The sequence below is a fragment of the Agelaius tricolor genome, unplaced genomic scaffold (assembly GCF_023055355.1).
Source record: "Agelaius tricolor isolate 1412-34295 unplaced genomic scaffold, bAgeTri1.0.p SCAF_17, whole genome shotgun sequence".
NCBI lineage: Eukaryota > Metazoa > Chordata > Aves > Passeriformes > Icteridae > Agelaius > Agelaius tricolor.
The window spans coordinates 9,529,993-9,550,554 of NW_027269277.1; the positions used below are offsets into that span (position 1 = coordinate 9,529,993).

Consider the following 20,562-nt stretch of genomic DNA (forward strand, 5'->3'; position numbering starts at 1 on the left):
TCTGGAAAAGAAATACTTGCTACTTCATACTTCTCATTACCTCCAATAAAACATTATTTTTCAGTCTTCCCTGCAGAGTTTCCTTTCCAGTGGGTACTGTACTACACCCACCTTTGCCTGAGCTGCTGGCACCAGCTTCTGCAGAGCTTGAGGACAGATGGTATATTTTATCTGGTTTTTGTGTGTTCTCAGAACCATTTATGGGCCTCTGTAAAGTTAATAAAGTGTTTATTATTAATGTTGGATTGGTTTTACCCCCTTTCCAACCAGAAGACTATTGCAAAAGGTGTTTTTCTGGTTTTGGTGCTATTGGAATCAGGGGATTACAGAAAAATCAAAATGATTTCATGAGAATTATTTAGGTTACCACCTTTTTAATATATTTTTTTCATTTCTTGGCTTTTGCTCCCGCTCAGGCAGATTTCTCATTTTAATCGGATTGCTCTACCCATCCCAATTATGTTTTGTGCTTTGCATTGTGTGTCTTAGCACCTCATTCCAGGAGAACATAACTAGGAACCAGATATCTGAAAATGGAAAAGCTGAACAATAAGCAGCTAATGTATTGGGTCTGATGCTTCCTAGGAGCCCCTGGGAAGCTGGCCACAGCACAGGTCCAGCAGAAGTCGAATACATCATTTTATGGCCCAGGCTAAGGGCCCCAGGAAGCTTAAGTCATTCTTAGACTATGTATAGCTTTCATCCTATGACAGAGGGGATTATTTTTGCACAGACCTCTTTTGCCTTGCATGGAAGGAGGAAAAACTGCTTACTGTGGTCAGAACACTAGTCTGCCTTTACATGGAAAGCAAGCTATTTACTTTTTCTGGCATTATTTCCTTTTCCTCTGAGGAACTTGCATTTTATAGAGACAGCAGTCAACAAGGAGGCCATGCTGCTCCCAGTTTGCTGCCATTAACAAAATCAAGGGCAGTAATGGTTCAGAGCCTCTGAACAGGCAGCTCCTCACTCTTGCAGTCCAAATGAATTGTGAAAGGGGAGTCTAGCTTAGTCTCCATGGAGAAGGATGGCAAATTGTGTATTCTTGCACAACATATGTTTAGAGATTATTTTTTCCTTTCTCTATCAGGCTTTTTCCTTCCATCTATGACCTCAAGCAGGCTGCTCCTTTGTCTCAAACCACCATTTGGCTACATCCTCACTCTCCTTCCTTCAAAGCGCCTGCTTTGATCTCCCTCAGCAGAGTGCCAGCAAAGCTGACAAAGGCAGAGGTTTGCCTTTTCATGTGCTTGCTAGATTGTTAGTCAAGAGCAGCAGAGAAACACTGTGCAACCTGTCAATGCAGTTTAAAAAAACCATATTATTCTAAGTTGCCACAGAGGGCTTGTTCAGTGGAGCAGAACTCCTCCAAGAACCAGTTCTCTGGGGCTGTTCTCCTCTCACGTCAGAGGAAGACATTGCTAAGGCTTCCCCCACAAATGTTGCAGGGTATAAAATTAGCCCACTGATCTTAGGAAAACTGCTCAAAATAAAGCAGTTATTGCCAGCTTGATGAAGTTCCACTCTGTTTAACTTATCACAAAAATATCAGCTTTCATATTTGACCATTTCTGTTAAGAGAAATGATTTACTGAGGACCACCTCATGCTCTTGCACCTAGCTCACAGGAGACACCTCTCAGCATCTTCTGCCAAAATGAAAAAGGTGAAGAGTTAGCCACCTCTTTATATTAATATTTTTTAGCATAACATCTGCCCCTCTTGGTTTTCACTCTATGATCAAAATTCCCTCAATTCTGAGTAAAAGCTGAGTAAGGACCTTGGGGTATTGCCCGTGGGTGCTTGGAGACTGCTGGCATCAGGCATGGAGTGAGTTGCTCTGAGATGAGCTCGTTCCCTGGTATTTCCTCCTGTCAGAGCCACAGATGTGCTTCATTTCATTAGGTGTAGCTGTGGGCATACTGCCATCCAGCTCTGCTGCTGACTTATCCCACTACTGCTGAAGGCCAAATAATCATAATCATTTCAAGTTCATAGCACAGTGTATTTCCCCAGGGAATGCTATTCAAATTAAATCAGTCATACCAACAATAATTTTATAATTATATAAAGGGAGCCCTCTACTTCAGTAATTTTTCTGAAAAAATTGTGCATTCTATCAAATGGTTATTGCTTCTTACAGAGTTTTTTCTCCCCACAAATCTTGATACTTCTACCTTCTTTTACATGAAAAAATTTGTTATTCTGATAATTAGCATGTGTAAGTGCAATCAGTGTCAAAATAAAAACAAATGTAAATCTCAGAATTTATCTCTGATGTAGGCACTGGCTGCCACAAGATGATTTTTTGTTGTTGATAGCAATAAGTCATTGATTAGCCTCATCTTGAAAGCACTGAAGGCCAGATTAAATATTCCAGTCACATTCAAAGGAGAATGATATTTTCTCATGAAACTACCATGACTGATATTTATTGGTCAGTCTCAGGCTCTGCAGCTCCAAGTTCAGCAAGGAGCTCTACTTTGAATGTCCAGAGTAATTTCCTGGTGTCACTTGAATGCTTGTAGGAGCAGATGGGCAAAAGGCCTGGAGAAAAACTGAGCCTGAGGGATCTGTTGTAGTAAGCTGGGACACAGAGAATCATGGAATTGTCTGGGTTGGAAGGGACCCTAAGGCCCATCTAGTTCCATGGCTTGGGAGTGAGGAGTGACAGCTGATCCCTTTGCAAGTGGGTTATTCAAATACAATGCCAATCCTGCCTTTTGGTATTATTTCTCCCATTTTCTACAGCAAAGCATTAATCAGAGTAGAAAAATAACCTAATTTCTTCTACTGCAAGCAGATTGCTGAATGTTTGTGATGCTCTGAGTTAGATAAGGAAAGCCAGTTTAGGAGCAGGATAAGGCTTCTTTTTAGGCTAGATCAAATTGATTGCAAAAGAACAAGAGCTAAAAGTGCTCCACCTTTTTAGAATAGGATGATTTATATCTCCTTTATGATCAGAAGATAAAATGTTCTGCTTCTTATACTCTCCACAGAAATAAAACAGAACTAAAAATAAGTCCTAATGCAGACAAGTTTAAAATAGAGCTCACAGCAGAGAAGTATTCATGAGCAAATGAGTTAATGATTTCTGACTGGTTGGGGCATATACCAAAATATTAAACATAACCTCTCCTAAGTGTGTGTGGTTTTATTCTTTTACTATCAATGAGTAGCATCAAATGGCATGAATTGTGAAATCCTTCCCTGGATGAGCCTGAATTAGGGTTTGAGACATAACTTCAGTAGTGTGAAGTTGAACTTTGCATGTCCCTTCATCACTCATTTTCCTGTACTCTAGACTTCTTAAATGTATATATATATGCAATGACTGATTACTTTAAGGTGGTCAGGAAAGTTTTCCCAAGAGACATGAACTCTGAATGGTCAAAATCTAGTAATGAATTTGATTTTCAGTCACAGAAGATGTCTGGATTTTATGCTTGTCTTAGTTTATCACATGTGTTCCTGTTATCATCAAGGTCCAGTGAAAAGCTCAATTTCAGGAGATTTCTGGTGGGTAGGATAACAATTAAATTCTTGGTCTAACTGTGACTGTGGCTTTTGTTCTGGTAGGTGGCTTTTTTGTCTATCTTTAGAAAATCATTTAAAACTCAAATGAACACTTCTGCCCTCAGAGAGGGATAAAACTGATGTAAAGTTTTTATCATAGTATCCTATTTTCAGTTTGGCAGCTCCTGAGAAATAAAGTACTGGGTTATATTGTAATCAGTCACTGGTATGTTTTGGAGGCTAAGGTTCTACAAACAAAATTTCAGAATTAAGTTTACCTGTCCATTTCAGCTGATCTAGAAACAAATGCTTCAGCTCATTTCAGTTTTGCTGGTCAGGAATGTCCATCCTTTGCCTCTCATCAAAGAAGAAGGTCTTTTCCATCATTTATTTCTACATCTTCTCAAAATGGAATAAAATTACTTGTCCACTGAAAAATATGAGTCTCATTCCCATCAACTGATTCATCAAAGTGCACATTGCTACTTCTCATGTATTAGTCTCCTTCCATCACAAACCACATTAATGTAGCATATTGATGTAATTAATCTTTTAACACCTCCAGAGACACTGCACAGGCCATGCTGTGCCTCATCAGGGCAATAAAGGTTACAGGAGAGTTGTATCAAAGACCATGTGCGTGCTGTATATACATGATCTTATAGCCTCCTTTTTGTGCTGTTTTTTGGCCCTTGAATTTACATCTGGCCATAGCCTGTGGCTGCACCTTAGCAGTCCTGCATAGCTGTAGGTAAGGACAGTGCTCAGCTCTCATTGGGAAGATGGTACCTTTTTCCTCTGATTGTTGATAACAGGGTGGTCTTGCTGTGCTGCTGATGGCTGGAAGATAATAATGGTGGGAGAGAAGCTGTCACTCACCTAAGCCCCTTCTGTGGGTTTTGCCCCATATAGCATATGGCCATCCATGCATCAGTGAGCAGTGGCCACCCTCATGTCAGGAGATGTCTTTTGCCTTGGGCTGTCATTGCAGACATGCCTTGTTACTCATGAAATGCACTAATTAAGCATTCTCTTAATTATATTATTACAGTTTCCTCATATTAGTAATTTTCCTGGGATTTGACTTGTATGACATCAGTTTACTGCTTCTTCTGATGAAGCATTTAAAATGTTTTCTTTTCAATTTTGAGTATTAGTCTAGAAGTACAGGTTTCACAGGGTTTCCCTTACTCAGGACAGTGATTTGACCTAAATATTGGAGCCTTTGTTGTCATTATAGAGATATCGTTTCCGTCTTTGACCATGTCTGGCCATTAATTTTTTGACCAAAATTTCAGTGTCATTAGAAAATGATGATTTGACTTAGCTGGGATTCTCTTGCACACCAGTTTTTCCTCAGTCAAACCCCCTCACTTCTTTCTTCCCAGGACATGTTACCAGCATTTGTTGGGTCTGCCTTTGACCTTTAATAAACTAATTTATATTCCCAAATATATTTTTTTCCTTTTCAGTCTTTTCAACTCCTAGTTACCTCATCTCTACAAAATGAATTTGTTTTTTCCTTTGTTTCTCCTTTTCTTTTGGTCTTATTTTTATCATATAAGGGATAATGGGAGCAAAAGAAATTGTGTGATAGTGCTTCTACTGATTTAATTAGAACTAGAGTGTCTACTGCTTAGGGCAACCTTTTACAGCTTGGTAATGTGATAAACTGGAAACAGACAGACCAGTAAAACTTCCTTCTTTGCCTAAATTCTGTTTGCTGTGTACATTAACTACGTCATTACTATCCTCTGTGCTGGGAGCAATGCTTAGCATTAATCCAAATTAAAGAATTCATGAGACAAAGAAATAGTGACAAGCTTGGATTGGACTATGACCAACATCATATGGATTTATAGGAGAAAGAAATGCAGCTACGAGTAAATAACCTTTCAGGAGTTAAATTCTGCCTTTACTACTTTGACTCTGGAGACTGCTGCCCGAACTTTACTGCTGCTCTTTGAGATCAGCCTTTAAAGTCTGTTCTTCAAATAACCAGTTTTCCAATTTTTTTTAAATTACTTTTATTAGTACTGTTGCTATTGATAACACAGTTCACAGAAGACTCACGAGGAAGAATGCAGAGGCACATAAACCACATTCTCTCTGAGTGGCTAAAGACCAGGGCCCTGGGACATTTGATGTCAGATGACAGGAAAAAAGTTATCAAGTGGGAATAGAGTAAATTATTCTCTAAGTATTACATTAAACAATAACTGCAACATATGCTGGTTGTTTTCCACTTGTACTCTGCTTGGTAAAGCAATGGCATTGCCAGAATACATCCGAGTGTGCAGAAAATGGATGAAGCAGTTGCTAGATTAATGTCAGGCTGACTGACCTGCACCTGGGGGCTAACATATTGTTTGGAATTTTTGATTTAAGGAAGGGAAGTTCTGGTTTTACGTCAAGTATTGGAGGGCATCTCCCACTCTACACAGTTAATGACAGGGAAACCTTTGTCATTAGAATAGTTCTGCTGCTTTACAGAACTGGGATGTTGCCCTACAAGCCTTTGTTCCTGCTCCTAAGGAATAATTAAGCAACTAAAATATGCAATTGACATGCTCAAAATTATAGGTGGAAAAAAATTTTTGAGAACATTGGAATATGCAGTAGATGTTTGAAGTGCATCACCAGTGTCAATGAACACAAAAGCCCAGGAGGAAATTTGGCATTTTGTCAAAATCTAAGTTATTAAAATACCATTCTGATGCTGACCTTTTGATTTCTTCATTAGATGCATACAAAGTGAACAGCTCTGTCTCAAAAGCAGTATTTTGAAATTAAGAATGTCAGCAGCTTAAAAGGAAGTGTTTTCACTAAAATTTGGGTAACTTGTTTTGGTATTATTGACTATTATTTTTGAATCTTTCTTCATTACTTATATTCACTCCATTTTGGACCCTCCAAAAGTTCACATCCTGAAATTCCTTGCAGACTAAAAATTTCATTGGCCAAAATCCTGCATACTGTATATTACATCTGGCACCTCCTGTAGTACTAAAACTTGTCTAAATATACAGAAAGATTATTTGTCTATAGTGTCACATAATAATACTCAGATTTCATGAGTGGCAGTTGCTCAGTGTTTTCTGGACTTTTGGAGGCCCTTCTATATTAGAAGTAATTTTTTTCTACCCAATTTCTACTGCTTGAAACTCCAGTGGAAATTAACCATCAGATACTGAACTCACACTTCGGGAAGAGATGAGCCAAGGTTCATTTGTATATTTTTCTTCATTTTCCCTAAATCAGATTTCGGTGCTTTTAAGATTTAATACCTTTTTTATGGAGGAAATATAAAGAAGGAAGTAATTTCTGGAATTCTGGATAGGATCTGAAGATGATGGGGTTCATAGGTTTCATGAGAATTTGAACAATGAAGGGTTGTTTTGACATCTGTGGGAGCATCTGCAAGATTACAGTTTAAATTCTCACATTTGACCTTCCAATATAATTTCAAAATTACAATAATGCACTCTTACTGCAAATAAGAACAGTTGGTTCCTTAAATGAAAATGACTAGTAATTACAATTTAATTTTTTATTAGAAAGATAATTAATTTTTTCCCAAGTAATTTGCAATAATGCCTGTGTGTTGAGGTGTTGCTATGTCAGAGACCACTAAATATTTGAACACCTTTTCTTTGATGGGACAGCAACAGCTAAATCCCAAAACCACAGATTTTTGTTAGGAGCATCTGTGTTGGGGTTATTTTCTGGTACTTAGGGAAGAGACAGGAGACAGAAGAGGTTTCTCATTCACTCTCAGCCACTTGCTGGCCCTGCAGTTGGTGATCTGGGCTATTCTCAGCAGTGCTGCTGGTGGAGAAAAGCAGTGAGCTCCTAAAGCACTGAGGCTTGGTCCTACCATCACATCCTCAGAAAAACAGATTGTGTGAAACTCATGGATTATTCCTGTGAGCAGGAAAGACACTAAATTTATGGGTAAAAATCATTGCTTAGGAAATATTACTGTTTGATGTTGAATATTATGGTATGGTCAAAATCTCATCCTGACTCTGCTGAAACTGTCGAAGGTCATTGGTTTGTGCTGAAGTCAGCAATGGGGGCTGTTGTTTGCAGCCATTGAAACCTTCCCTGTCTTTCAGTGATAAATATGTTATTATCACAGCACTATTCTATTCATTATTGAATGGGCAGAGTGACAAATGTAGTGCCAACAAGGATATATATATATGGCTAAATTTACAGAATGTGTCTTGACCCACTTGTGTTGTACAGGTCAGTGACAGTCAAATACTGAGGGACCTTCCTTGTTTTTTGTTCCTCTCCTGGATTTCCCATACTCTCACAGCGAAGTAAAACAAGCTTTAAATCTCAAACACTCTTTGGATGGATGGGTATACTCTACCCATGTTAAAAGACACTCAGTTAAGTATAGCACAGACCCAAACTGTGCTTATGAGCAATAAAGTAAGAGAAAAACTCGAGATCTGTAAATCTACTAAAACTACAGTAAGTTAGACAGATGCAGAGATGTGTGCCAGTCAGAAAACAGTATTTCTGCATGTAAAACACAATGCAGAAGGTCCAGCCTGGTGCTCTGTACCTGGTTGGAGCAGTGCTACAGTGCAATCCCAAATTGTTTCAGTGCCAGACAGTGCTTCAGTCACAGAGATACGGCTTTATAGTAACATTTCCTAGTACATTTTCACTGTTATTTATCCTAAAATTTTAATAATAAAAGTATTCCATTCCAGTACTTCCATTCCAGTATCTCAAATATTTGTGAAGTGCTGTAGATAAGTACTAGGGGACTAATTTGCACAGTTTTGCACATACACTCTTTATTACATTTTATTTGTTCACTTTCCAACATCAGTGTACAGCTTTATAGTAAGAGTGATAAAAATATGTGTTTCATGTCATTATTTGTATGACTCAGTACCTGTAAATGCAACTGATATGAGTAAGGAAAGAAATTGCACAGTTGCTCTGAAAACAAGGCTGCTTGTGTGACTAAATGGCAATTTGGTTATGTGACATCAGAGGACATTTCACATATTTTGTTTCAGCGTGTCGCATCAAGTCATTAGCAACAATTATGATTCCTTTTTAAATCAGTAAAGCTACAATATTTTCAAGCATATGTATCCTTGTTCCCCCACCCACCTCTATTTCTTTTTCTCTCTCTAATCTCAGCACAAGTTTTTTGATTTTTCTTCTCCTGTGCTCCCTGCAGGAGCTGGGTAAGTTCAGAACCAAAGAGTTCTTGTTTAGCTCCTCTCTGGAGCCTGGACCAGATGGTACAAAAGAACACACATCCCCAAGGAGTTGCACAAAATGTCTGTGGAGGCCTGGTGCACAGTGGAGCTGTACTGCCTAAAACATTTGCATAAATCTTCCTGCAGTTCCCTTAAACAATGTCTGTGGCTGGGTTGAAATAAAAGTTTTGGACTGCTTCTAGCTGGGGGTTCCTTTCATTTGATTTTTAGAATTCCTTTAGATACAAAACAAAGGTAAGGTTATGTGGGAATTCTGACTTTCTTTCGCAAACCACAAAGAATAAAAACTTTTTTTTATGAAGTACTGGTACGATCAGAATTTCTGGGTCTGTTTAGAATGACTTTGTTTTGAGACGGAGATAATCAGTCAATGAAAATGCATTCCTCTGGTCTGCACCCTAATTCCAGTTCTCATTTGCTCCTACTAGATAGATCTGCCTGCCAAGCGTCATTTTGGTGGTTTTGAGATGTGGGAACTCTCTGGAAAAGATTTCACTTTAGTTGCCACCCAAATGATTTCAATCCATGTATGCACATGAAAGAATACTGTGAATCACTTGCCTATTCAGCTTTTCTGCAGTTCTCATTCCCAGCAGTGCTGACAATGATAACACAACGTACTTTTGGTCCCAAATTCAGATTTATCTACCAGGAATGACTACTGCTGTGTCTGTTAAAGCTTTCTCAGTTGTAAAAAGAAAATCAATATTCGTTTGATGTTTGCAGCTTGAACCTACACTAGGTAGAAATGTAACAATATTGCTGTTGTCAGCATAAGTCCAGAACTGAGCTGACAAACAGAAATTCAGAGGAATGAGTGAAAAAGCTTGTTAGTATGCCTGCCGTTACCCAAGGAAGAAGTGAGCATTTGAACATTACCAAAAATGCTTTTGGAGTAGAAGATTTGGTTACACACCTCTTGTTTCAAGGGGATTTTCTTTTTTAAAAAAAATCCATTTGTTGAAGATTTTATTAAATGTAATATTTGGAAGGGGGGGAGAGGGGCTAAAAAATGCAGAATAATGCTTTTTTAACACTTTTCCCCCATTTGCTTCATTTAAGTATTCCATTTGACTGAAAGTGAGAGTGTGTGCTGCTCTGCTGTATTTCCTTTTCTTTCCTTGATTGTCTTCCTAAAGAGAGAGAACCAGGGACTCCTTCAATTCATGCCTTTGATCAAGCCTTGCTCCTTTTCTCACAATATCAGAATTGTGGGCCTTCAAGTTAAAATTTTTCAGGCTTTGTTTTCTTTTAAATACAAATATATTTCCAACTGAAGAAGCCTGTTTTCAAAAGTGGATAACACCCTTTGAAAGAAGATTTTAGCACATTTGTAAACATGGTTTGGCCTCTTTTCAGGTTGAAAAATTCAACTTCCCTAAATAAAAATACAGTATTTCTGTGTCTAATGTAAGCACCGAGTCATGGGAAATGAATTCCTTGAGAGTAAGTAAACACCTAAAAATCATTGGGCAGAATCTGTCACAAGCTGTGTCAGAGAGATTGGCATGGGAGAGATTTCCATTCTTAGCCTCCAGAGCCGATCTGCAGGTTCATTTTGCTATAAAAACCAGATTGCTTGTGCAGGTATTCCTTCAGTAACATTTGTCTGTCCTCCTTGTATAAAAGACTGCATAAAACTGTGATGGAAAAAATGAAAATGTACTTAAAATAGATATGCAATGTAGGAAACAACAGCAATTTGCAAGAATGGAAATCCTTCCTAGTGAAGCCATGCCCTTGACCCTGGAAGGGATCCAGCCTGAGCTACCATAGCTCTTGGCTGTGTACAAAATGAGAAGCAGAGGCACAGTCCTGAGAGACTCCCCTGGGAGAGCTCAAAGCTCCAGGGGAGCAGCATTTTCCTGCTTCTCAGTGGTCATGTGGGCCTTGGAACGCTGCTCCTGACAGAGAAGGCAGCACCTCGCAGGGGGAGATCAAAGGACAGGTGTGAGAGTCAAAGCAAAGCTCCTGCCAAAATATCTGGGATGTTTCCCTGCTCCTTTGAAAGGAAGTGAAGGTGTGAAAAGATGCTCATTCATCTGTTCAGTGGGTACCACCCAAAGAGTATGGGAAAGGAAGTTTTCAGTTAGGGACTTGTTAAAATCAAAGCCATGTGAATTAAAAAGCAGGAAGGTAAAGTAAGGAGTGGTGTGTGTGAAATCATTAGTGCTGATTTTAGAAACAGTGACCAAATTAATCAGACCCAGATGGCAACACTGCTGAAGTTCTGTTTCAAACTACAGCTCTGATTTGCAAGCTAATGCTTTCATTGCAAAGATATGCTTTTTGGGTCATTTTTTTAATTCTCCAGTTTTAATTTTGTTCAGATCAAGTGCTTTGGATATATTTAGCAAAAATGTTCTTACAGATATTTAAAAATATGAGGGTTCTTCAAACAAACTTTATGCAAAGTTGTCAGAAACCCACTCTACTGGCTAAATTGTCAGGTAACTTTATATCCTGTGAGGAGGAAGTTGGATGTAGATTGTAGTCGTAAGATGATTCATATGTTTCTTGCTCATCTCCCAACTGCTTCCCTCCTACATAAAATTCAAGATGCAGTTTCTCCTACAGATGTCTGTGCAAGTCAGTCTCACACACTTTTTATTTCTGTACACGGATAGGTGAACAATCCAGATATAAACAGATTAAAATAGTTTGACTAGGAATACAGTTCTTAGAATTTTAATTGATCCAGTAAATCTTCTGCATTTCCACCCACTTAAACAAAAAAACTCAAACAAGGTCCTTGAGATTATTTTATTCTAGAGTTTAAAAATGTATGGGTTTGTGCCACATTTTGAGGATTAATATATGCCAGTCTGTTAAACATAAGCAGAATTCCTTTCTCTTTCAAAGGAGCATATGCATTTTAAAAACACAAAATAGCCTTGAACTGATTTACAGTTATTAGAAATGCTGTTCATATAGCCTGCTTTTTGGCAAGTGTAGTATCTGATGGGTAAATACTGTGTTCTGAGCACAAGGGATCCACTTCTGCCAGCTCTTCCATTCAGACAGTTCCATTAAGATACATAAAAATTCTCAGGTGGGATTAAACTTCACTATACTGTACATAAATATTTTCTCATACTAAGAAGCTAATGAGTAGACTTTTTTTCCAAATAAATTTTTTTAAAAAATATTTTTCAAACATAAAAAAAAGAGAGATCTTTGTTCTTTTTTCCATAAAAACACAGGTTTTCAATGCATATTACTACCTCCTATCACTTAGTAACATGTTTGTAAAGTTAGGAAGGATAAAAATTTTGTAAAAACAACCCTCCAAATAATATTTTAACATTCAAGAATGGAATGCATGACACTGAGGTACATTTATCCTATAAATTGGCTTGCACTGAAATGGGGAATCATCTAATATAATGACAAAAAGTTCCTCCAAAGGATAAAGTGATTCAGCTGACAAACTGGCAATTACTCACACAGAGTTTTCAAGTCTGTCTTTAAATAAAACATTAGTTAAAATATTACAGTATATGCCTCATGTCATCCAAAACAAGATGAATGCTGCATTACCTTCTATGAGATACTTTCAATTAAAAATATTTAAAAGCATGTTGATGTAGCTGAAAATGCACAGGCTTTAGATTTTTGGAACAGTGAGATTTACTTTTTGGTGATGACTAGCAAAGATTAATGAAATGGGCATATTAATTAATTAATTTGAAGGCTACAGAGTTTTATTCATTCATAGGAAATCTACATCCAATATATACTTCATAACCATCTTTGATCATAACTACTGTAATTGTAGACCCAAATAAAGCCAGACTGGATTGCCTTTACTTGCCCAGTTGTTTTCTGCCCCATGCACTGGGTTAGATGTTTACAGCAGTTGTTGTGATTCTTTGGTTGCTTCTTCAGCACACAGGCTCTAGGATAACAAGGTACCATGGCCAATGAATATTACCAGAAGGCATTAATCCACTCAGTTTAGCATAATTTATTAGGCAGCACACAAACTAATAATCTGTTCCTGTGTTAAATATTACGACAGTGAAGAAGAGAAAGATCCCATTTTTTAAGCTGAAAGAACGTTCAAGGCAAGGTTTGTTGAAAGAGACCATATATTTAACTTAGTTAATTGTCATGGTTAGAAATAAGGTTTCCACACAGCTTCTTGTACTTGCAACCAATGTCCCTGAAAAAGAAAGCTAAAGAATACCATATGTACCTGAAATCTTAACTTTTTTCTCCTATCAGGGGTACCACCTGGGGTAATAAGAGTCCTACATCCGCCTTTGGAGTCCAGGTTGGACAGGGCTTGCTTGTGGAAGGTGTCCCTGCCCTTGGCAGGGAGCTGGAACTGGTCCCTTCCAACCCAAACCATTCTGTAATTCCATGATTAGTGAAACAAAGTTACAGCTACAGAAAAGTAATTCTCTCTGGACTCTTCTGGATATATTTTTGGGCATAAAACCATGTACTAGTACTCAGCAAAAATGAGATAAAACTGTGACATTAGAAACTTAGTGTGTTCTCCCAGTGTTTTATAGAAGTTTTCAAACATTTAAATTACCTGTTCAAAACTTCACAATTTCAACTTCCTTCATGGTTATTAATTTATACTTTCTTTATTTCACCTACACGGGGTAATTTAGTATTCTTTGAATTTTTAATACCATTTCAAGATTGATATTTATTATGTGTTTATAGCATTCTGTTTAAATGCTATTAAGCAGCGTGGTAACAAAATAATGTAGTATATCTGCTACAGCATGTTCAATAATGTATATGATTGTTTCTCTGAGAAAGAAAGAAGCCTTGGGTGTTAAGAGGCTCTAAGCAGGAGGCCATGCTGACAGAAGGGAATTTGGGATAGCAGGGTTCCTTGCAGGTCCTGAAGAACAAGATCAGAATTTATTTGTAACATGTTTACTATAATTGAAGTTAGTAACTGCCTCAAGATAGCGTCAATCCCATTAAAAAAAAATTCTCAAGAATAGTTCATAGAAACTCATGAGCAAAATTGAATTGTGAGCTGAGATGGTGAAGTAAACTATCAAAGGTGATATGTATCCAGATTAGCTCTTAAGATCTGCTCTCCCTCTCCTCCTGTTTCCCTTTCTGTCTCTTTTTGGATGCTGACTGTAATGTCTGCACATACACCCTAATGTCTATGGGGCTCTGTATGGGTAGTAATAAATAATTGTATCTCCAACTGATGTTCCTAGAAATGACAGCTTCTGAAATATAGCCAGTAATCTGACATATAAATCTTCCTTTGGAATCTCAGCAAATTCTATTTCACTTCTAGATTTGTCAGCTGCCTTTCAGATTCATGGTCTCTGTGGTTTGGTTGATGTATCTTTCAAACCACATGGGGTAATCAAAGTTGCCCTTGTTGGATCCCATTAGACTCTTTTTGAGAAACCCCAGGGGTCTTCATGAGGCAATAGACCCCAAGAGCCTGGTGCTCTTGAGTTGCTCATTATTCCTGCATGGGTTTAAGGAAAGTGACTATGCAGCTCTCTCAGCTGGGAACCAGTGCTAATCCAGAGGAAAATTAGAGGATTCTTGCTTACAAGGCGGCCAAAGCTTAAAAAAATGAGACAAACAATATTGACCCTTCCAACAATTTTATTCTTCTTCTTTTTTGGGGGGGGTGTTGGTGGGTGTTGGGGGGGGGTGTGGGGTGTTTCATTTTATTAAGCCATTGTGGCAGATCTGAGTGGTTGTTCATTTTATACTTCTAGTTCTTAACTAAGCATATTGTTCTAATGGCCCACCTAGCACACTGTCTTTTCTAAAATGCTAAGGAGACTGCTACAGCATATAAAAACAAAGTTGAAGTAGGTAAATCCAACATGTGAATGTTTTGTCCATTTTCCCTTGTACAGGAATTCAAAATTGTGCAGTGGTGCTGATGTGGATTCCTGAGGCTCTGGGAGAGGACAGCAAATTGCACAGGAGACTGACATTCATGTGAGTCTGCTGTTCTCTTGATGCCAAACAAAATATCCTCCAGGGTTTCCAGACAATTTTTAAGATTAAATAGAATAATCAAACTTAATTAGTGTATTTTATCAGTCAGATGACTGCAAATGTTTTTATGAGAGTTGGAAAGTACATTTGAATGATTTAGATGGTTTTCATTTCTTAGCAGGAGCTAGGCCTTTGTTTACGGTAAGTCAACATACCTGCACCTACTGAGACTCTTGTTCTACATCTCAAATGAATTCAGCACTTTGTAATTTGCTGGATAGAGAGGTGCACAAAAAAACAACTGGGGTTCTGTGTTCGTTTGCACCAGGGCAGATGTGCTCCAATGCAAAGCAACCACTGGAAATGCTTCCCTTTGATGCTATTGTTTCATTGAGGGTAGGGATTTGGAAAAAGGGGCTCCTTTGGCACTGTAACAAATGGTTTATCAGCTCATGCTGGAAGTTTAAGTGTAGGTAACATAAAGATCTTTTTACCTTATTGATTTTAATCAGATACCCTCTTCAATTTTATCAAATACATCTATGCCAGAGTGATACAAAGAGTGTCATTCTCCTGTGGTTCCTTATCTTTTTGTTCATTATCTTCAGTCTCTTATCTGAACACACATTTGATTTTTCCCCTCTGAAATGCCAAACAATTTTAGAGCTGAAAGCAAATCCTTCCAAACAAAACGTTTTGACTCCTGTAAATCCAGAACTGAATAGTAAAATACTAAGGAATGACAGCAAATAATACATGAAGCTTTGGAATATTGGGCTTAGAGCCAAAATATATGAGAGTGTCAAAGACACAAGGTGGAAGAACAGGAAAGCCTTTGTCATCTGCTGTGGCACTTGGGGAAATTTGGAATAAGTTTGTGTACTTGTATTGGCCAAGGGGCAAGGGATCCATGTCTTGCAGTTTCCTGCATGTACTGTTTCAATTCAGAGTTTTACTAATGTGATCTTGAATAATCTGGAAGGAAGAAAAGGGGAGCCTGTTTACAGGGAAAGGGCTTGTGTGCTGATGTTCATAAGGTGGCACCATCACCGTAGGGTGGACAGTGTGGGGACATGTATAATCTCTGAATGTTTTAAGGAAAATATCAGGCCACAAGAATAAAATTTGAAGGCAAAAAGAACTCCAAGCTTGTAAATAACATACTCAAACAATATGGGAGATAGATTATTAATTTTTTTCTAGGAAAATCTGCTTCTGATAGAATGGAACAAGGGAAGAAAAGGCAGGATTTAGGCTCCTGAGAGTGAACTATAAATGTGCTATTAAAAATGGAATAGCTGTATGTGATTCTTTACTGTTCTTACTGGGCTGAACATGCATTAAATTAAGAATTCTGTGGGTTTGTAGGACATCAAGCAAAAAGCTTATTTCTGTATACTGCAATAACCAGGTAAGAATGCAGTTACACATAAAAAAACATGCTAATTGCTATCAGCAGTTGTGTTTTGAAGATCATGCATTTTTTATGCATAGCAAGCTGCTAAAATATCCTTACTCGTTATTTCTGCATCATAGCAGCCCTATTGGAAAAGCACTATCAAAAAGGTATTCTATTTTAGGATTTCCACCAAGACTTTGCAAGCTCCTGGTGAAGGTGCAAGAGGGATGTGACAGACATTGCATTAACATAAAGCTCAGAATACTTTCTGCCTTCTGCTTCCCAGGGAAGCAGTCACTCAGGTTCCTGTAAAGGCAAAAAGCATAAAGAGACTGGGGTGTGTTATCAGCCCTCTTGGGCAGAGCTGAGATACAGAGTGCTCTGCTTAATATTGCTTATCACTAATTTGTGTGTGATAACTGAAGCATGAACAATATCCAAGCGGGAAGCAAACTAGATCTATAGCTGCACAGTCAAGCCTATCAAAATATATTGCTGAGCTCCCACAGCCAAACAGTTCTGCAGAATATCAGTTGAAACAGGATGTTCCAGCTCACTGGGCCTCCACTCACCGTATGCTTGTGCAGCCTTACCTGTAATAGCAAATAGCTGTGCTCGAGGGCAGGATGAATTAAAAATTAGGAAGGAATGTTGGAGTGAACCTGCATGATATCGAAAACTGATGGGCTTTTTTACTTGCTATGTCCCACTGAGCTGGGAGGCGATGATGATGAAGTCACAGCGTCTTGCTGAAATCATTCACATGAGTGGGGAGTGTATATTACTCTTAGAAATCTGTATTTGCAAAGCCATGGTGTGGAGATTACCCTGGAGAAAATCCACTCTTGCCTGTGTCTTCATTCTATGAGAGAAGAGAGAAAATGATGATGTTGCTCTGTGGCTTGTATGTTTAAACCAGAAATGTTCCCTCTTCTAAGCTTATCCTGTACAGGAGGAATCATCTGTATGTTTTGACCCATGTACAGGCAAAGATTTTCTCTGAGAACACTGGATACAGGGTGGGATTTCCTGATAGCCCCTGCACCCTTCATGCACCTGTGTTGCCTGTGGGTTACAAACCTTACAGTGGTGAAGAGTATGAAAATGCTGTCTGGTTTTAAAGCAGATCCTAAGGATCATTGTGATCTTTTTCTCTTTCTAGTGTGAGGAAACACTAAACAAAATGCCAAAAGGAAAATAGTTACAACTTGGTTTATAACAATGTGTTCAATGCATGACTTTTTTTTAAATTGTCACATGTAACTACAAACTATTTTTCTGAGATTTATTGCATAAATGCTACAATTTGACTATTGTGAGGAAACTCATGCAGTTTATATTTCCCTGTTCTTTTAGTAGGAAAAAGTCTATGACTACTCTTAGAGGAAGTAATTGAAAAATTTAGCTAGATAGTGTCTATTAATGTAACATTTTTTCTATATATAATGCTAAGAAATATTCAAAACGTTTCAAGGCTTGAGCACTGAGGTACAAACAGGCCCAGCAGCACCTAACAGTTTTGAAATTTCAAGTTAGTTTTTTTTTCTTAGGAGGAGGAGGATGTTTAGGCATAATTCCAACAAAAAAGCTTATAAGCAAAGAGATATCACTGTGTGTTTACCTCACTTCCCTTTTAATTTGATTTTTATCAAATCAATTTTATCTGAGTGGATGGTCCCAGCACCTCCTGAAAACCTCAATGGGTAACCAGTGCTGCTTCCAGTAAGGCTGGAACTGAGCTACCACTGAAGTGTTAAAAATTGAGAGAATAAAATCAGAAGACGAAGGGAACAGGGATGTTGTCTCCCTTTGGTGTGTGCCCCAGTCAGTGCACTGTAACACCCTTCTGTCTTGCTGGGAGCTAAACATCATTTTGCCACTGGCAGATAATCTCCACAAACATTCTTGCCTGTCAGTCGGTGGCCGGGGAATCCAGCTGGGGAGCGAGTCCAGGCAGGATTGTCATGAGCTCCCTGTGAAATCTGTTCAGTGAATGGGGTTCTATACCCAGTGCTGATCTGGTTAAACAAGATCTCAGGCTGTACAGGTGGAGTGTTAGACAGCACATTTTCCCCAAAAAATGTTTTTTTTCTTTTTATTCTAAAAATCGCTGTTTTTATGATTCATCTTGATGCCAATTACATTTTTTTTTTCCTCTTTAAATGTGCCCTTCTTGTAATACTGAAGGAAATAACAAGCTGGTGCCAAGTGGAAGTCAAATAAATGGGCAATTGCTAAGGAAAAATACTAGCAACTGCTATAAAATAATATGCCATTAACAGCATTTTATTTTGATCATAAATGGCAATAATTATTCTTTTATTAATATTTCAGAAGACCAAGAGAGGTTATTGGGACAGGATGAGATAGGAAATTGTTCAATTTAACTGTACTTCCTTCACATTAGAAACTCTGGCAATGCTATTTTCCTTTTTAAAGTACAATATGTCATTTCAGTCCAAATAATTAGTTTGAGCAGTATGTAAATGCTCTTGTGATACCAGTTGCAACTTCATCATTCTAATAAGTGTATGTATAAACCAGCACACATGCATCAAAATAAACTTATGGAATAACTGGTAGTGAAAAAAAGCATCCAAAATAAGTTTCTAACAGAGCTCTGTAGGCCATGGCATGAATTTCATGCTTGGTGAAAATCCTATGTTGCTCAAACCATCTTGATAACCAGAATAAAATGATGCATTTGTTCACATTAATTAAGCATATTAACAAAATATTGTGTTGGATTATGCATATATCTTATATCTTTGCTGTTTTTCATTTCTGTGTTATGAAAAGGCTCACAGAGCAAGAGATGTGTTTTGAAGGGGAAAGAATTAGAAAATACTTTGAAAATTTGAAAGAAAACATTTTGTATAGTTCCTTTTTCTTTAGACCAAAATTACAAGGCACTTAAAAGAAAGAGAAATGTCAGTCAAAATAACAAAAACAATTTTAATAATGACCCCTAAAAGATTTGCAAGCAGGCAGGTTAATCTTTTTTTTTTTTCCAATACACCTATATGAACACTAGCACAAAGTAATTAATTACAGGTTCTGGTACAGAAATGCCTCACATATCATCTTTGGATGTCTGCCTTTTCATAACATTCTAATTAGTCCTTTTTTAATCTGTGACTTTGTTAAAATGTGGAGGGTGGTAGAACAATGTTGACATTTCAAAGGGCTGGACTTACATTCCCTGATAATCCACTGGAGTCACACAAACTGCTTTTCTTAATTACCAGACAAAAGCAACACGTTTTCCAAGCTGCCTTGCTCTATAGATGCATTAATAAGCCTTAGCTTATTTAACTGGTGAGGTTTTCATCTCTGAGTAGTTTGGGGATGGTTATTTACTGAGAAAAGCTCTTACATCCTGCTGCTGCTGACAGGCTGTGCCTCTTACAGAGGGACTGCACAAGTCTTCCCTGACTCCAGCCTTCCTTCTGATCTCCAGCTGCTCTCCTAGTCTGGGTAACTGAGTTTCTGTCCAGATCCTCTAGGATCAGAATGCTCTAGAATTAACAGATTTTGGAGACTTGGCCAACTCATTCCCTTACCTTCTCTGACTCCACCTGTGCAAGTTTTCCACTGACATTTTCACTGGTAAAAAAAATGAAAAAAAAAATCAATTTAACATTTGAAGTAGAGAATTTTCTATAAAAAGAGAGGAAAGAGAATGTGTCATATCCAACTTTTGAGAACATCCATTCCTTAATGCTGAAGAATGTATGTTAACTGTGGAAACCTGAGCTGAGATCACCTCAGTGCATTTTCTTATAGTTTCTACATGTGGGGGGTTTGTTTTTCACACTGTTTCCTGAAGGTGCTAAGATTTGTGTTTCATAAATTCAATGACTTCCTCTCTATCCAGAGTAAAGGGTGTTTTCTAGAAAGGGTGGGACTTTGTTGAGAGTCTGGTTGATTACACTTTATTCATCCAAGCTGTAAAAAATAAACCATGTTAGATCTGGTGCTGCCGCTAGGGCTACATACATTAGGCAAACACAAGACAAAGATAAGCATGTTATCACTTCCAAAATAAAAAAAGTTCAAAGAGCAATCCATAAATTATATGAAATCTATGAAGGCATTATGTGTTTATATAATATTAGATTTTTTGTTGAAGCATAAATGTTACTTTAATTTTCTAAATTTCTTTAATTTTAATTTATCTGTTAGATATTTAGATAACATTGAAATATCCCTTAAAAAAATGGGTTTTGTTATGGCCTGAAGATGCAGCTTATCACAGGTAAGGAGAATATTGCATTCATCTCTGCTGTAGATAAGGAGACTGCCAGGGAGCAGCTGCCTTGCCACATTAAAAAAAAATGCTGAGCACAATTCAAACATACTGGGGAGTTTCACATTTGTTTTGAACTGAACTGTAATAAAAAGGGCAAACCTTGTGTTAGCAGGTACATGGGCAAGAGGAGTC

General features: G+C 37.9%; 1 long non-coding RNA gene across 1 annotated transcript in view; it reads left to right on the top strand.

Moving 5' to 3' along the window:
• LOC139597284 (uncharacterized) overlaps positions 1 to 20,562 on the top strand; it is a 160,365-nt gene that overhangs the window by 69,853 nt on the left and 69,950 nt on the right. Inside the window, exon 2 of the long non-coding RNA XR_011681566.1 lies at positions 14,635 to 14,719. This is a non-coding gene — a long non-coding RNA (uncharacterized lncRNA). The remainder of the gene's footprint in view (positions 1 to 14,634; positions 14,720 to 20,562) is intronic.